We start from the raw sequence: 17,467 nt of genomic DNA on the forward strand, positions 1-17,467 counted from the left end.
GTTGGGTGACGTGAAGCCTGATTCTCTGCTATGACATGAAGACTGATTCTCTGCTGACATGAAGCCAGATTCTATGTTATGGGACCTCTCTCCTCTGCCTGGGTGCCGGGGCCTAAATATCTGACAATGGACTGTTACAGTGGTGGGTGACGTGAAGCCTGATTCTCTGCTATGACATGAAGACTGATTCTCTGCTGACATGAAGCCAGATTCTCTGCTATGGGACCTCTCTCCAATTGATATTGGTTAATTTTTATTTATTTTATTTTTATTTTAATTAATTTCCCTATCCACATTTGTTTGCAGGGGATTTAACTACATTTTGCTGCCTTTTGCAGCCCTCTAGCCCTTTCCTGGGCTGTTTTACAGCCTTTTTAGTGCCGAAAAGTTTGGGTCCCCATTGACTTCAATGGGGTTCGGGACCAAGTTTGGGTCGGGTTCGGATCCCGAAACCGAACATTTCCGGGAAGTTCGTCCCAACTTCTCGAACCCGAACATCCAGGTGTTCGCTCAACTCTAGCTGGGAGACATCAGGTTGGATTATCACAGCTGCCGAGGTAAACCGCTCTTTTAGAGAGGAAAATGCAATTTTAGCGGCGTCAGACCATTTAGAAAAATCAGTCCCCTTCCTAGTCATGTCAGTAAGGGGTTTGACAATCACAGAATAATTTTTAATAAACTTTCTATAGAAATTTGTGAAACCCAAGATCTGTTGCAGTGCTTTAAGGTTCTCAGGAAGATCCCAATCTAAAATTGCCTGGACCTTCCTAGGATCCATACGGAAACCTGAAGCAGATAAAAGATATCCCAGGAACTGTATCTCCTGAACGGCGAAGACACACTTTTCAATTTTCGCATATAATTTATTCATCCGTAGGACCTGCAGCACCTGTCTGACATGTACCTCATGTGTTTTCAGATCAGACAAATAAATTTAAATATCATCTAGGTATATCACCACAAACCTGCCGATAAGATGACTAAAAATATAATTAACGAAATGTTGAAAGACAGCAGGAGCATTGGTCAGACCGAAAGGCATGACTAGATTTTCATAATGCCCCTCAGGGGTGTTAAAAGCTGTCTTCCACTCATCCCCTTCCTTGATACGAATCAGATTGTAGGCCCCCCTAAGATCAAGTTTGGAGAACCACCTAGCACCCGCAATCTGATTAAACAGGTCAGGAATAAGAGGAAGAGGGTATGGGTCTCGGATGGTTATCCGGTTTAGTTCGCGGAAATCTAGGCAAGGACGCAGGCCCCCATCTTTCTTTTTAACAAAGAAAAACCCTGCAGCCACGGGTGATGAAGAGGGTCTGATGTGTCCCTTAGCCAGACTCTCTGAGATATAATCTTTCATGGCTTGTCTCTCGGGACCCGAAAGATTATATAAGCTCGTCTTGGGAAATTTTGCACCGGGAATCAGGTTAACCAGGCAATCATAAGGACGGTGAGGTGGTAACTTCTGACAACCCTTTTCAGAGAAAACGTTCTCAAAGTCCGAAACAAATGTAGGTAGAGTAGCTATGGAGGCGACTAAGCAATTGCTATTTAAGCAATTTTCTCTGCAATGCTCACTCCACTCCAATATCTCCCTGGCCTGCCAATCCACCACTGGATTGTGCGCTACCAACCAGGGAAGACCCAATACCACAGGAGAGGGAAGGCCCTCCAGAACATAACATGAAAGACACTCGTTATGGTGGTCCCCTACCCGAAGGTGTAAGTTATGGACAATGTGAATGAAGTTTCTCTGAGACAGAGGAGCAGAATCAATAGCGAATATGGGAATAGGTCTCTGTAGCGTACAGAGAGACAAACCCATAGTGCGGGCAAAATGGGCATCTATCAAATTTACCCCTGCTCCACTGTCTAGAAACAAAGAAATAGTCTCCGTCTTAACACCAAAAACAACAACCGCTGGCAACACAAATTGAGATGTTCGTATGGAGGAAACGTATACCCCCCAGCTGACATCCTCCACACAGCCTGGGGTTAGTAGTTTTCCGACGGTCTTTTGTTTTTGAGTAAGGAAGGACAGACATTAATGAAATGACCCCTGCCCCCACAGAAAAAACAAACTTCATGCCTACGGCGAGCCTCAGGAGGATGGACCTGATGAGTAGTTCCTCCTAGCTGCATAGGCTCGTCTAGGTCAGTACAGACTAACTGCTGCTTGGGAGGGGTTACCAATTGCTCAGGGTTTTTCAATCTGTCCCTAAGACGTCTATCTATTCTGATAGAAAGGGACATAACAGCATCAAGGGAAAAGGGGGTCTCATACAGCGCAAGCGCATCCTTAACCCTTTCGGATAACCCAGAGCAGAACTGACTCCTGAGAGCCGGATCGTTCCACTAGCCCACCTACGGAACTCTGAGCAATACTCCTCTGCTGGCCGATCTCCCTATAGGAGTGTCCGTAACGTCGACTCAGCCAGGGCGACTCGGTCAGGGTCATCATATATGAGACCCAAGGCCCCAAAAAATTCATCCACTGACCGGAGAGCCTGGGAATCAGTGGGTAAAGAGAACGCCCAGGATTGCGGCTCCCCCTTTAGCAGGGAAGTAACAATCCCCACCCGCTGTTCTTCATTACCAGAGGAGTAAGGGTGCAGCTTAAAATATAACTTACAGGCCTCACGGAACGTCACAAATTTGTCCCTTCCCCCAGAAAATCTGTCAGGAAGAACAACCTTGGGTTCCTCAGCAACCTGGTTACCCATAGCAACCGCTGGGCTTGCGGTCTGCTGCAATTGCTGCTGTTGCTGGAGGACCGACGCCTTCAATCCTGCCACCTCCAAAGACAGGCCTTTAAGTTGCTTTGTCAAAGCAGCAATAGGATCCATACTGGATTCTAAATAGGCAGAAAGAAATTTATTTTTTCTTTTTTTTCTTCTTCTTCTTTCTACCTACACAAAATAAGGGCCAGATATAATATCACGAGCGGCATGCCGATCACATACGTGACGCAAAGGGAGGGAAAAGGGAAGGCCCTGTCCAAGGGAGCGTGAAAGGTGGTGACCTCTAACTCACCTTGAGGCTGGCACCTGACTGCCCTGACGTCCCTAGACGGGTTTCTCAACCATACGCCGATCACGTGCATAAACCCTGGCTTTCCCTAAGATGAGCCCTAAGTAGTGAATAGGGCGGTAGGGACACTAGTCCTCACCACTAACACTAAAGGAAAACATCAAGGAGAGGACAGACAATACAGACAAAACATATAATCCCAGGTGGGCGACAACAGCGGACAACAAAAGCCCAACAGGGATCCGGAGGGTAACGCTCTGGAACGACAACCAGGAATCAAAGCTACACAGCTCCAGTGGGTCAGTATAGAAGTCCAGGCAGGAAGCTCTATATCTGGCGACCAGAGAAGTGGGAGGGAGAATATAAGGAGGTTGGGAGTGACGGTCAAGAAACAGCTGAGGAGAAGAAGCTACGGATTCCTGAGTGAGACAAAAAGGATTGCAAGGCAAACACAGAAAGCTACCATTAAGAAACAGTGCGATCTTTAGACATAGAGCGGGCAGCCACCCGCTGCAACTTCCTGACCCCGGGTATAACGGAGTCAGACGTGGCTCTTGACACCCTCGTGACAGGTTGCTGCCAGTGAGCCTCAAGCCCGGCCTGGTGGTGTGCGATAATGGGTGAAATCTCGTTGCAGCTCTGGGTCTAGCCGGTTTGACACACATCCCTTGCCTGGCGCATGTGCTGAATTTGGTGGTGCAGAAATTCATTCACAACTACCCCGACATGTCAGAGCTGCTGCATAAAGTGCGGGCCGTCTGTGCGTGCTTCTGGCGTTCTCATCCTGCCGCCGCTCGGCTGTCTGCTCTACAGCGTAAGCCTTCGGCCTTCCCGCTCACCGCCTCATATGCGACGTGCCCACCAGGTGGAACTCCACCTTGCACATGCTGGACAGACTGTACGAGCAGCACCAGTCCATAATGGAGTTTCAGCTGCAGCACGCACTGCGGAAGAGCACCACTTCACCACCAATGACTGGTGACCTGTGTGCCCTGTTGCGCTGTTTCGAGTACTCCACCAACATGACCAGTGGTGATGACGCTGTTATCAACGTTACAATACCACTTCTATGTCTCCTTGAGAAAACACTTAGGGCTGTTTCACACGAGCGGATGCCGTGTGTGGCATCCGCTCCGTGAAGGAGTGCCAAGACCCGATGCAGACTGCAGAGGCACGGAGCATTAACAGTCATGTTAATGCTCCGTGCGTCTGCAGTCTGCATCGGGTCTTGGCACTCTTTCACGGAGCGGATGCCACGCACGGCATCCGCTCGTGTGAAACAGCCCTTAGGGCGATGATGGAAGAGTATGTGGCCCAGGACGAGGAAGAGGGGTCATCTCTAACACTTTCAGGCCAGTCTTTTAGAAGTGTCTCAGAAAGGATTTTTGCAAAAGCAGAGGCCAGATACAAATTTGGCCAGCCAGGGCCCACTACTGGAGGACGAGGAGGAGGAGGATGAGAAGAAGGAGGAGGATGGGGATGAAGCATGTTCACAGCGGGGTGGCATCCAATGCAGCTCGGGCCCATTACTGGTGCATGGCTGGGGGGATACGGAGGACGCAGACGATACACCTCCCACAGAGGACAGCTTGTTCTTACCTCTGGGCAGCCTGGCACACATGAGCGACTACATGCTGCAGTGCCTGCGCATTGACAGCAGAGTTGCCCACATTTTAACGTGTGCTGACTACTGGGTGGCCACCCTGCTGGATCCCCGTTACAAAGAGAATGTGCCGTCCTTAAGTCCCTCACTGGAGCATGATCGGAAGATGCGTGACTACAGGCGCACGCTGGTAGACGCGCTTCTGAGAGCATTTCCGACTGACGCCGGGGGACAAGTGGAAGCACAAGGCGACGGCAGGGGAGGAGGATGAGGTCGCCAACGCAGCTGTGTCAGCGCCAGAACCTCAGAAGGCAGGGTTAGCATGGCCGACATGTGGAAAAGCTTTGTCACCTTGCCGCAACAACCGGCCCCAACTGCTGATATGGAGCGTGTTAGCAGGAGGCAGCATTTGAACAACATGGTGGAACAGTACCTGTGCACACGCCTACACGTACTGACTGATGGTTCTGCCCCATTCAACTTCTGGGTCTCCAAATTGTCCACATGGCCAGAGCTTGCCCTGTATGCCTTGGAGGTGCTGGCCTGCCCTGCAGCCAGTGTACTCTCTGAACGTGTATTTAGCATGGCAGGAGGCGTCATTACAGACAGACGCGGCCGCCTGTCCACAGCCAACGTGGACAAGCTCACGTTCATTAAAATGAACCATGCTTGGATCCCTCAGGACTTGTCTGTACCTTGTGCATAATAGACAGTTCTAACAGCCTCAACCATCCATCCTTGTACTCAAGTGCACTTATTCCTTTTTTTTTTTTCATATGTCCCAATATTTTTGGGGATACCCCTATGTAAAAATGCAAAATAACACACATCTGTGTTGACTACCTATTCCTCTTTCGCCGCCGCTTCCACCTAGACCGCCTACAGAGCCACATCCACCCATTCACCGCCTCCTCAACCTCTTTCTCCTACATCACTCCTAATTTTTATTTTTTTAAGGTCTTTTATGTTTTTTTAATTAATTTCCCTATCCACATTTGTTTGCAGAGCATTTGCCATGCTCTTAAGCACATTTTGCTGCCTTTTGCAGCCCTCTAGCTCCTTCTATGACCTTTTTACAGCCATTTTAGTGCTCAAAAGTTCGGGTCCCCATTGACTTCAATGGGGTTCGGGTTCGGAATTTTTTTTTCAAGTTCGGCCGAACCTGCCGAACCCGAACATCCAGGTGTCCTCTCAACTCTACTAGCTAATTCCTCAAGCCGATGTTAAAAGTAGAAAACTTTGCCAATATCTTCCAGTCAGGAACATGTCGGAGCCCCTCATGTACCACGTCACAGTGTCCCAGCACGCATGGGGTCCTACCACTCAACTGCCCGTGGTGTGCATGAGGGGCTCAGATATGTTCCTGACTGGAAGATATTGGCAAAGTTCTCTGTTTTTAACACCGGCTTGAGGAATTAGCTAGTATCGTCAGTTGCGTATCATTTTGGTGCATTTTTTGCAGTGATTTGTGTATGTATATATTTTTTCATCTGCACAATGTATCATTTTGTGTAAGATGTCCTTGTGGTGCATGCGGTCCGCCCAGGGACGGATTAAGAGCATCATGGGCCTGGTGCTGAAGATTTTAATGTGCCTTTTTTATAGAAAATGAAACCGCAAAGCAGAGCAAAGTGCATCTGTTATATGTTTTATGCATATGAAATCACCAGCAAATCACCAGCATAGCTGAAAAGATGTTGATGTATCGATACCTTGAATTTGTTCTTTAGCCTTTACTTAGCTTTAAAAAAAATTATAATGTTTTAAGTAAAACACTAATGGGGGCCCAGAGTGTCAAAAGAGGTGTGGTAGGGGGTCCTCTGTGCCCTCCAGACCATAACACCTCTCTCATGTGAAGTCACGCCCGCTCCTTGACACCAACGGCTCACTTGACAGTGACGTGTTGAGATCCTGCACATATGCCATGAATGGGTGAATGGGGATTGCGGTCAGGGCCGGTACAAGGCAGGGGCCGAAGGAGCGGGTGCCCTGGGCGCTACCATTTGCGGACAGGAGGGGGGCGCAGGTGAAGTGCCAGCAGCAGTGGCGTCGCCAGGGGGGGGCCAGAGGGGGCCACGGCCCCCCCTACATCATGCTGTGCCCCCCCATGTGCCCCCCCAACTAAAATGACCCCCCCCCCCCAAGTGAGCAGCCGCCGCCGGGCACAGGGAGATGAGCGCTTCCATTGCGCTCATCTCCATTGTAAACTGTCTGTGCCAGCGGAGGTGCAGGGGAGGGAGAGGCGTGTCCCTTCCCTTTCCTCTGATAGGCTGCAGGCAGGCACCGAAGTGGAGGAGAGGCCCCGCCCCCTAATTACTCCTGTTTACCTTTCTAAAGCTAAAGGACCTTTGATGATGTCATCACAGGTCCTGTAAGGGAACTGCACAGTGTAAAGTGTAGTTCCCAGGTTAGAACAGTGCATCTGCCAGGACCTGTGATGACATCATCTTCAACATCACAGGTCCTGCAGAATCTAGCAAAGGAACTGCACCAAAAATGGTGTAGTTCCTAGGTTTCAAAGGTACATCTGCCAGGACCTGTGATGACATCATCACAGGTCCTTCAACCCCTAACAGCAAGTATTAAAAGTTCACAAGCAGCTCTGTATTGATCCATACAGACTGGAATGGAGAGGTAAGAGGAGGTCCTCCACTTTTCATCATTTACCCCCCCCCCTCCATGCCCTGTTTTTACTCATTGCTCACTCATGTATACTACTTCAGACAGTTACCACTACCTCATGTACCTCACAGTGACTATAATGCATAACTGACCACATATTTCTATAAACACTGCATCTACAGTATTATACCTTCTATGTGTCACATCAATACACTGCTCTGTATATATATATATATATATATATATACACACACATACATGCACACACACTGCATATATTACACAGTATTATACATGCAATATGTACAGATATATAGTATATACCGCAGTGCACTGATATGTGAGGTATGAGGTATAATAGATGCTGTGTGTACAGATATCAGTACACTTCTGTATATACTATATATGTGAGGTACGAGGTATAATAGATGCAGTGTGTACAGATATATAGTATATACAGCAGTGTACTGATATGTGAGGTACGAGGTGTCAATACACTGCTGTATTTACTATATACCTGTACACACTGCATCTATTATACCTCGTACCTCACATATTACACTACTGTATATACTGTATACACTGCATATATTATACCCCGTACCTCACATATCAGTACACTGCTGTATATACTATATACCTGTACACACTGCATCTATTATACCCTGTACCTCACATATCAGAACACTAGGGAATATACTATATACCTGTACACACTGCATCTATTATACCGCGTACCTCACATAACTGTACACTGCTGTATATAATATACATCTGCATCTATTATACCTCTTTTGTGTGCCAGGGCTGTTTTGTAATCCCATTCCGGCCCTGATGGCATAAATTATAAAACGCAGCAGCAAGAATAGTTCATGGAACAAAGGGAGGGGCTATAAAAGGGGAATGGGGGCCCAATTTAGATTCCTGCTATGGGGCCCAGTGATTTTTATGTACGCCCCTGGCTGCAGGCACTAGGCCGGCAGCCTATCAGAGGCCGGCGCAATGACGTCATCGTGCCGCCTGAGCCTTACATTACAGCGTGGGACACAGGAAGAGGCTGCATCGCATCGCTGACACTTAGGTAAGTATAAGTGTTTTTTTTTTGTTTTTTTTTACAATAGTGTTACTGGCACATTGGGGGGGGCTTATTACAAAACTGGCACATGATGATGGGGGGGACTTTATACTGGCACATGATGATGGGGGGGAACTTTATAGTGTCTGTGACTTTCAAAGTCCCACAGTCCTTTGTTCTATTGCTTTAAGTATATTCTTGTTTTGAAACAACATTGATTCTTTCTTAAAAACGGGGGGGGGGGGGGGCGCAGTTTGCCATCTTCGCCCTGGGCACCAAATGGCCTTGTCCCAGCCCTGATTGCGGTACACCAATGTGGAGTCTGTAGGAACCTGAGACTGTGCATGCACCGCAATCCCCAATCAAAGTATATAAATAAACTCACAGGGCCTCCATAAAGTTTTTTTTGTTTAGTGACATAAAGGCAAGAACAACATCTATAAAGGTATGCAAAGTATCCATACACAAACAACTTTTTGGCTGTGCCAGCGGTTTCATGTGCATTTTCATATGTTGTATGCACTTTAAACAATGGTGCTTATAGAACAGACTACAAAGTGTAGAGGTATACTGTATATTGTGTGGCATAGTGTATGCTATATGTGTATAACAAACATATTTACCATGAAAACTTACAATTACTTGGCTTGGCCCTTGGGGATCTCGGACGCCACTTCAACACTTTGGCTGGGGGGCTCAGTGGAGCTGATGTTTTGTTTTATCCTAATGAGAAAGATTTCATAATAAGGATTTGGAGAAGGGGCAGAGGGATAGCAGAGCAGGGAGAGGCTGGTGCTGCTACTAGGGGGCTCATACCATGGGGGAGTAATAAAGCCCACTATAATGCCTCCCCAATAGAAATAATTCTCCTTATAATGTGACAGTGCAAAAAATACCGCCTTGTAATGCCCCCAGTTGAGCTAATGTCCCCATAGTGCCCCCATAATGTGCCAGTATAAAATACCCCTATAAAGTGCCCCCAGTAAATGCCCTCATAGTGCTCTTCTCCCCCCTTCCTCCTAGTGCCACTATAATGTACCAGTATAAAATGCCCCATATATAGTGCCCCAGTAGATGCCCTCAGTGTCCCCCATAATTTGTAAGTATAAAATACCCCTTCTTAGTGCCCCTGTAGATGACCCCATAGTACTCCTCTCCCCAACAGTACCCGCCATAATGTGCCCCAGTATAAAATGCTACTGTACAGAGCCCCCCCATATAAAATACACCGTCTTTGTGGCCTCAGTAGATGCCCCTATAGTGCCCACCAAGAATGTGCCAGTAAAAAGTGTTCCCAATAATGTGCCAGTAATAAGTGCCCCCATAGATGCCCCCCAATAATGTGCCAGTAAAATGTGCCCCCATAGATACCCCCCATAATGTGCCAGTACCAAGAGGGACTCCCCTATAGCCCATCATGTGCCAGTAAAAAGAGCCCCCCCATCATGTGCCAGTAACAAGAGGGCCCCCCATGCCCCATCATGTGCCAGTAACAGGAGGGGGCCCCCATAATGTGTCAGTAACAAGACGGACCCCCCTATGCCTCATAATGTGCCAGTAACAAGAGACCCCCCCATGCCCCATCATGTGTCAGTAACAGGAGCCCCCCCATATTGTGCCAGTAACAAGAGGGCCTCCCTATGCCCCATCATGTTCCAGTAACAAGAGCCCCCCCATGCCCCATCATGTGCCAGTAACAGGAGGGCCCCCCATCATGTGCCAGTAATAAGAGCACCCCATGCCCCATCATGTGCCAGTAACAGGAGCACCCCATGCCCCATCATGTGCCAGTAACAAGAGGCCCCCCATGCCCCATCATGTGCCAGTAACAGGAGGGCCCCCATCATGTGCCAGTAACAAGAAGCCCTCCCTATGCCCCATCATATGCCAGTAACAAGAGGCCCCCAATGCCCTATCATGTGCCAGTAACAAGAGACCCCCCTATGCCCCATCATGTGCCAGTAACAGGAGGGCCTACCCATCATGTGCCAGTAACAGGGGGGGCCCATCATGTGCCAGTAACAAGAGGCCCCCCCATGTCCCATTATGTGCCAGTAACAAGAGGCCCCCCCATGCCCCATCATGTGCCAGTAACAGGAGGGCCCCCCATTATGTGCCAGTAACAAGAGGCCCCCCATGCCCCATCATGTCCCAGTAACAGGAGGGCCCCCCATCATGTGCCAGTAACAAGACGGACCCCCCTATTCCCCATCATGTGCCAGTAACAAGAGGCCCCCCACCATGCCCCATCATGTGCTAGTAACAGGAGGGCCCCCCATCATGTGCTAGTAACAAGAGGGCCCCCCCCATGCCCCATCATGTGCCAGTAACAGGAGGCCCCCCATCATGTGCTAGTAACAAGAGGGCCCCCCATGCCCCATCATGTGCCAGTAACAAGAGCCTCCCCCCATGCCCCATGATGTGCCAGTAACAGGAGGGCCCCCTCCATCATGTGCCAGTAAAAAGAGGGGCCCTTCCTATGCCCCATCATGTGCCAGCAACAAGAGGCCCCTCCCATGCCCCATCATGTGCCAGTAACAGGAGGCCCCCCCATCATGTGCCAGTAACAAGAGGGCCCCCCCATGCCCCATCATGCGCCAGTAACAGGAAGTCCCCCCCATCATGTGCTAGTAACAAGAGGGCCCCCACTATGCCCCATCATGTGCCAGTAACAAGAGCCCCCCCCCATGCCCCATCATGTGCCAGTAAAAGTATTTATACATGTAAAAAAAAAAAACGTATACTTACCTCAGCAATGCGATGCAGGCCTCTTCCGGCCTGTGTTCCACGCTGTACTGCTGAGGCGGCGCGAAGACATCATTGCGCCGCCTGCGCCAGCCTCTGATAGGCTGCTGGCCTAGTGCCTGCAGCCTATCAGAGACATAGGGGAGGGACACGCCTCTCTTCTGCCCTGCCGTGATACAAATGGAGATGAGAGCTTCCACAATGGAAGCGCTCATCTCCCTGTGCTGGCACCCGGCACCCGCACCGTGCATGCAAGTTTTCAGCAGGGACAACAGGGTCCATGGCCGGGCCGGCCACGCTGCCAGTTCGGCGAGGGGGGCAATTGCGGGTTGCTGCCTGATGTGCTGGCAGCACTGCTGGGCCTATTTTCACGCAGGGGCCTGGAGCTGCAGCTCCATCCGCCCCTATGTTAATCCGGCCATGGGTCCGCCCGGGCATCCTCCATTGTACGCATTTTTTGCTGAGGATTGCTAGTTGGTTTCTAGCACTGTTCAGACCCTGTTCACACACCACGGGCAGTTGAGTGGTAGGACCCCATGCGTACTGAGACACCGTGACGTGGTGCATGAGGGGCTCCAATATGTTCCTGACTGGAAGTTATTGGCAAAGTTCTCTGCTTTTCACATTGGCTTGAGGAATTATCTAGAATTGTCAGTTGCGTATCATTTTGGTGCATTTTTTGCAGTGATTTTTGTATGTATATATTTTTTCATCTGCACAATGTATCATTTTGTGTAAGATGTCTTTGTAGTGCATGCGGTCCGCCCCTGCTTCCTCCATTGTACACATGTTTTGCTGAGGATTGCCGTTATCTGCGGACCGCATGCGGAGGAATTGCTCCCTCGGTTATAGACACGCTGCAGTGTCTGGGTTTGGAGCATTTCCACCCTTTTAGGCCACTTTTTTCAGTGAGTTTTTTGTCTTTAGAACATATAACTGCACCTCTGAACGGCAAATATATTTTTCTTTTGCCACTAATACACGCCACAAAAGGCTTTAGAACATATAACTGCACTGCTAAATGGCAAATATATTTTTCTTTTGCCACTAATACACGACAAAAAGTGCTGTAATTTTAGCACTTCACCACACAACGGCTAATATGCCATTTTTTTCCTTCTAATATAAGCCCAAAAATGCTTTAGAACACATAACTGTATGGCATAAGGCAAATGAGACGTAAAAATATTTCCTTGTAATAAACCCTATTAATACCTGTATCAAACAGCACTTGCACCCCAATAACAACAACGGTTTGCTGGAATTACAGAGCTGTATAATAGCAATTTTGGTGCCCAGTCAGTGCAGCAAGGTGTAATAGGATTGTTCCTATTACCCAGGCTGTAACCTCTCCTACTGAACCCTGTTCAACATAAATGCTGTGGAATGATTAATCCCTATCTTTTTCCTACACCTTGAATAATCTTTCCCTACACTTGTAAATCGTTTTTTTTATCACAATTACATTTTTTCTAGCACTGTCCCTATCGCCTGTTGACATACCCCCCTGCACTAAGTACACTGGAAAATGGCAGAATCCAAGATGGATGAGGCTATTTATAAGGCTGTGACTTCACAGGGCTGGCTGCTAATTTGCTGTATGCATGGCATTATGGGTTATCCCACCTTCCCAGAGTTCCTTGCTCCATGTCCTCACAGATGCAGCAGCCATTTTAGGAAAAAATGTGATCCGTTACCATGAAGCGTGAGGAAATTTGGATTCGGTGCAAATAATTTTTTTTCCTGAAATTCTGATCAAATTCCACTTTGTCAACTTCGATTCACTCATCTCTAATTGATAACCTACACTGAGGATAGATCATCAGTATTTAAGTGCTGGAAAACCACTTGAAATTCTTTGCTACAGGTAAGAAGACTGTGAAATCTGATACTGTTTTGACACACTATGATAACCTACCCAAAAAGGTATATTTTGATGTGATGTGTAGTGATGAGCGGCAGGGGCTATATTCGAATTTGCGATATTTCATGAATATTTGCCCGAATATTCGTCATATATTTGCGAATTCGAGATTATTTTCGCCAATGTAATATTCACGTAATGAGCGCAAAATACAGGCGTGGGTCACTTTTGCTACATTTTTCAAGCTGCTAGAAGTTTCCTGAGACTGGAGAAATGGTCGGCATTAGAGTTGAGCGGACACCTGGATGTTCGGGTTCGACGGGTTTGGCAGAACTTGAGAAAAAAGTTAGAGTTTGGGACCCGAACTTGACCCCTAACCCCATTGAAGTCAATGGGGACCTGAACTTTTGAGCACTAAAATGGCTGTAAAAATGTCATGGAAAGGGCTAGAGGGCTGCAAATGGCATCAAAATGTGGTTAAGAGCATGGCAAGTGCTCTGCAAACAAATGTGGATAGGGAAATGACTTTAAATAACATAAAATAGGTAAAAAATAAAAAATAATAATCTTTATCTAGGAGGACGAGGTCCATATGGAGTAGGAGGTTGAGGAGGCGGTGGATGTGGCGGTGTAGGTGGAAGCAGCGGTGGAGGAGGAGGAGGTAGCCTACACTGCTTTTTGGTTTTACATTTTATTTTTAAAATTAGGGTACACCCCAAAACATTGGGAAATGTAACCTGTGATAACCCCCTCCAGTCATGCTAAACACACGTTCAGACAATACACTGGCTGCAGAAAGAGAGACCACATCCAAGGTAGAATTCATTTTTTCAAATTTAAAATTATAGAGTTGAAATATGGGAGAAATTATTAAAGCGTAAAAGTGTGACAACTTTTCAAAGTTTAAGCATTGAATGAAAGGATGTGGCGCATTAATTACTGAATAATATATTAAATTTTATTCCCTGTCACCTATGCATAGCAGGTGTTTATTCACGTCTAAAATTGTATAATGTCAACCCAAGAATGTAACAGAAAAATGATTGAAATTTATTAAGCTGTCAACTAGGTAGAGGAGGGGTATATTACACCCAAACATTGGTGAATTTCACCAAAAAATTTAACTGACAAATTATATTTTATTTTTTTCAGTCTTCTAGGTATAGGAGTGGTATATGACACCCAAAAATTGGGGAATTTCACCAGAATATATAACTGACAATTTTTATATTTTTTTTTACCGGTCTACTAGGTATAGCAGTGGTACCATACACACCAAAATTGGTGAATTTGACCTGAAAATGAAAATGACAAAGTAGTGAAATGATATAAAAGAAAACATGTATAAATAAATAATAAAAAAAATTATTTATGAGGTGGAGTTCCATATGGAGTAGGGGTTTGAGGAGGTGGTGGATGTAGCGGTGTAGGTGGAAGCGGCAGTGGAGGAGAAGGACGAGGTAGCCAACACAGGTTTTTGGTTTTCATTTTATTTTTTAAAATTAGGGTACACTCTAAAAGAGTGTGAAATATCCAAAATACAAGAATGAGCAATTGCGCTGCAGTATAACAATGGCTGGTTAGTGCAGGTATACATGTCTATTCTGCACAAGGTACGGACAAGTCCTGAGGGATCCATGCCTGGTTCCTTTTAATGAACGTGATCTTGTCCTCATTGGCTGTGGACAGGCGGCTGCGCTTGTCTGTGATGACGCCCCCTCCCGTGCTAAACACACGTTCAGATAATACACTGGCTGCAGGGCAGGCCAGCACCTCCAAGGCGTAAAGGGCAAGCTCAGGCCACGTGCCCAATTTGGAAACCCAGAAGTTGAAGGCGCACATACTGCTCCACCATGTTGGTGAAATGCTGCCTCCTGCTAAGATGTTCCATATCAGCTGGTGGGGCTGGTTGTTGTGGCATGCTGACAAAGCTTTTCCACATTTCAGCCATACTAACCCTGCCTTCTGAGGTGCTGGCGGTGCCCCAGCTGCGTTGGCGACCTCTTCCTCATCCTCTGCCTTCGCCTTGTGCTTCCACTGTGCCCCCGCTGTCAGGTAGTAATGCCACCAGCAGCGCGTCTACCAGCATGCGCTTGTACTCGCGCATCTTACGATCACGCTCCAGTGAGAGAATTAAGGACGGTACGTTGTCCTTGTAACGGGGATCCACCCAGTAATCAGCACAAGTTAGAATGTGGGCAACTCGGCGGTCATTGCGGAGACACTGCAGCATGTAATGCTCATGTGTGCCAGGCTGCCCAGAGGCAACGGAAAGCTATCCTCTGTGGGAGGTGTATCGTCTGTGTCCTCTGTATCCCCCCATCCATGCACCAGTGATGGCCATGAGCTGGCCTGGGTGCCACCCTGCTGTGAACATGGTTCCTCCTCCTCCATCTCCTCCTGTCACGGCTGTATGTGAGCAACAATAGAAATACACAGTACAGAGCAACTGACTGGACCCAGAACTAGGGAGGATAAAGGGTGACCCCTGTCCGACCCTCAACGCTCTCCCTATTCTGCTAAAGCACATGCCCGGATCCCAATGGCGGAACGAGGCATGCCCACGTGCCTAAGACTAATGACCACTGTAACCCCTACAATAGTGGAAGGGGCACGGCCACCAGTGCCCTACTCAGTATATGGAGGGAACCGTGGCCACCTCAGATCCAGTCAGAAAACCAACAGGAACACAACAATGTCTGCAGACTTAGCTGAAGGTGTTGCAGCCACAGAGAAGACGGATCCAAGGACAGGCTGGCAATATCCGGAGGGCTAGCAGCAGCAGAACACAGGACCAGTGAACTGATAGCTACAAGTGAAGAAACTAAAGCCAGAGCTACAACTGAAGTGAGAACTATAATCCACATCCTATCATAGGAGGAGGGGTGATATAAATAGAGGGAAATCAAACACATGAAAAACAGCTGTGGTGAAAGAAACCAAAAGTAAACAGAGTAGTGAGAACTCCTCCCAGCTCTAGTAGTGACATCATCACAGGGGTGGAGAAACAGAGCTGTGAGAACGTCCCAAAGCTCTGGTAGTGACAGTACCCCCCCCCTCTACGGGTGGACTCCGGACACCCAGGACCCACCTTTTCAGGATGAGCCCTATGAAATGCCCTGATGAGGCGAGTGGCTTTAATGTCCGACACCGGAACCCACATCCTCTCCTCAGGACCATAACCCTTCCAATGAACGAGGTACTGAAGAGAACCGCGGACAATGCGAGAGTCCACAATTCTGGAAACCTCAAACTCCAGATTGCCATCAACCAAAATCGCAGGAGGAGGCAAAGAGGAGGGTACCGTGGGCTGGACATATGGTTTTAAGAGAGATCTGTGAAATACATTATGTATCTTCCAAACCCGTGGAAGATCAAGACGGAAGGCAACAGGATTGATGACTGACAAGATTTTATAAGGCCCAATAAACTTGGGACCCAATTTCCAGGAGGGAACCTTCAACTTAATGTTTCTAGTAGACAACCACACCAGATCACCCACATTCAGGTCCGGACCAGGCACACGTCTCTTATCAGCCACACGCTTATACTTCTCACTCATCTTTTTAAGATTACTCTGAATCTTTTGCCAAATGGTAGACAAAGACGAGGAAAATCTCTCCTCCTCAGGTAAACCAGAAAGAGCCCCTCCCGAGAATGTCCCAAACTGCGGATGGAACCCATATGCACCAAAGAATGGTGACTTATCAGAAGATTCCTGACGACGGTTGTTCAGAGCAAACTCAGCAAGAGGGAGAAATGAACACCAATCCTCCTGGTTCTCTGCCACAAAACAGCGCAAATATGTCTCCAGATTCTGATTGAGGCGCTCAGTCTGACCATTCGACTGCGGATGAAAAGCAGAAGAGAAGGACAGCCGAACCCCCAGGCGAGAACAGAAAGCCTTCCAGAACCTGGACACAAACTGCGTGCCTCTATCGGAAACAATATCAGAGGGAATGCCGTGCAATTTAACAATATGGTCAACAAAAGCTTGCGCCAACGTTTTAGCATTGGGTAAACCAGGGAAAGGTACGAAATGAGCCATCTTGCTAAAACGGTCCACCACCACCAGGATCACCGACTTCCCCGAGGAACGAGGAAGATCCGTGATAAAGTCCATGGACAGGTGTGTCCAAGGACGGGAAGGAATGGATAACGGGAGAAGGGAACCTGAAGGCCGTGAACGAGGGACCTTAGCACGAGCGCACGTCTCACAAGCAGCCACAAAACCCTCCACCGACTTACGAAGAGCCGGCCACCAAAATCTCCGAGCAATGAGATCTACCGTGGCTCTACTCCCGGGGTGACCAGCAAGAACCGTATCATGATGCTCTTTAAAGAGTTTGTGACGTAGCTCAGGAGGCACGAACAACTTCCCAGAAGGACAACGGGCAGGTGTCTCAGTCTGGGCAGCCTGGACCTCGGCCTCCAAATCGGAATAAAGAGCAGAAACAACTACCCCCTCCGCCAAAATGGGACCCGGGTCCTCGGAGTTTCCTCCTCCCGGAAAACAGCGAGAGAGAGC

This window comes from Bufo bufo, chromosome 4, assembly GCF_905171765.1.
Source record: "Bufo bufo chromosome 4, aBufBuf1.1, whole genome shotgun sequence".
Classification (NCBI taxonomy): Eukaryota; Metazoa; Chordata; class Amphibia; order Anura; family Bufonidae; genus Bufo; species Bufo bufo.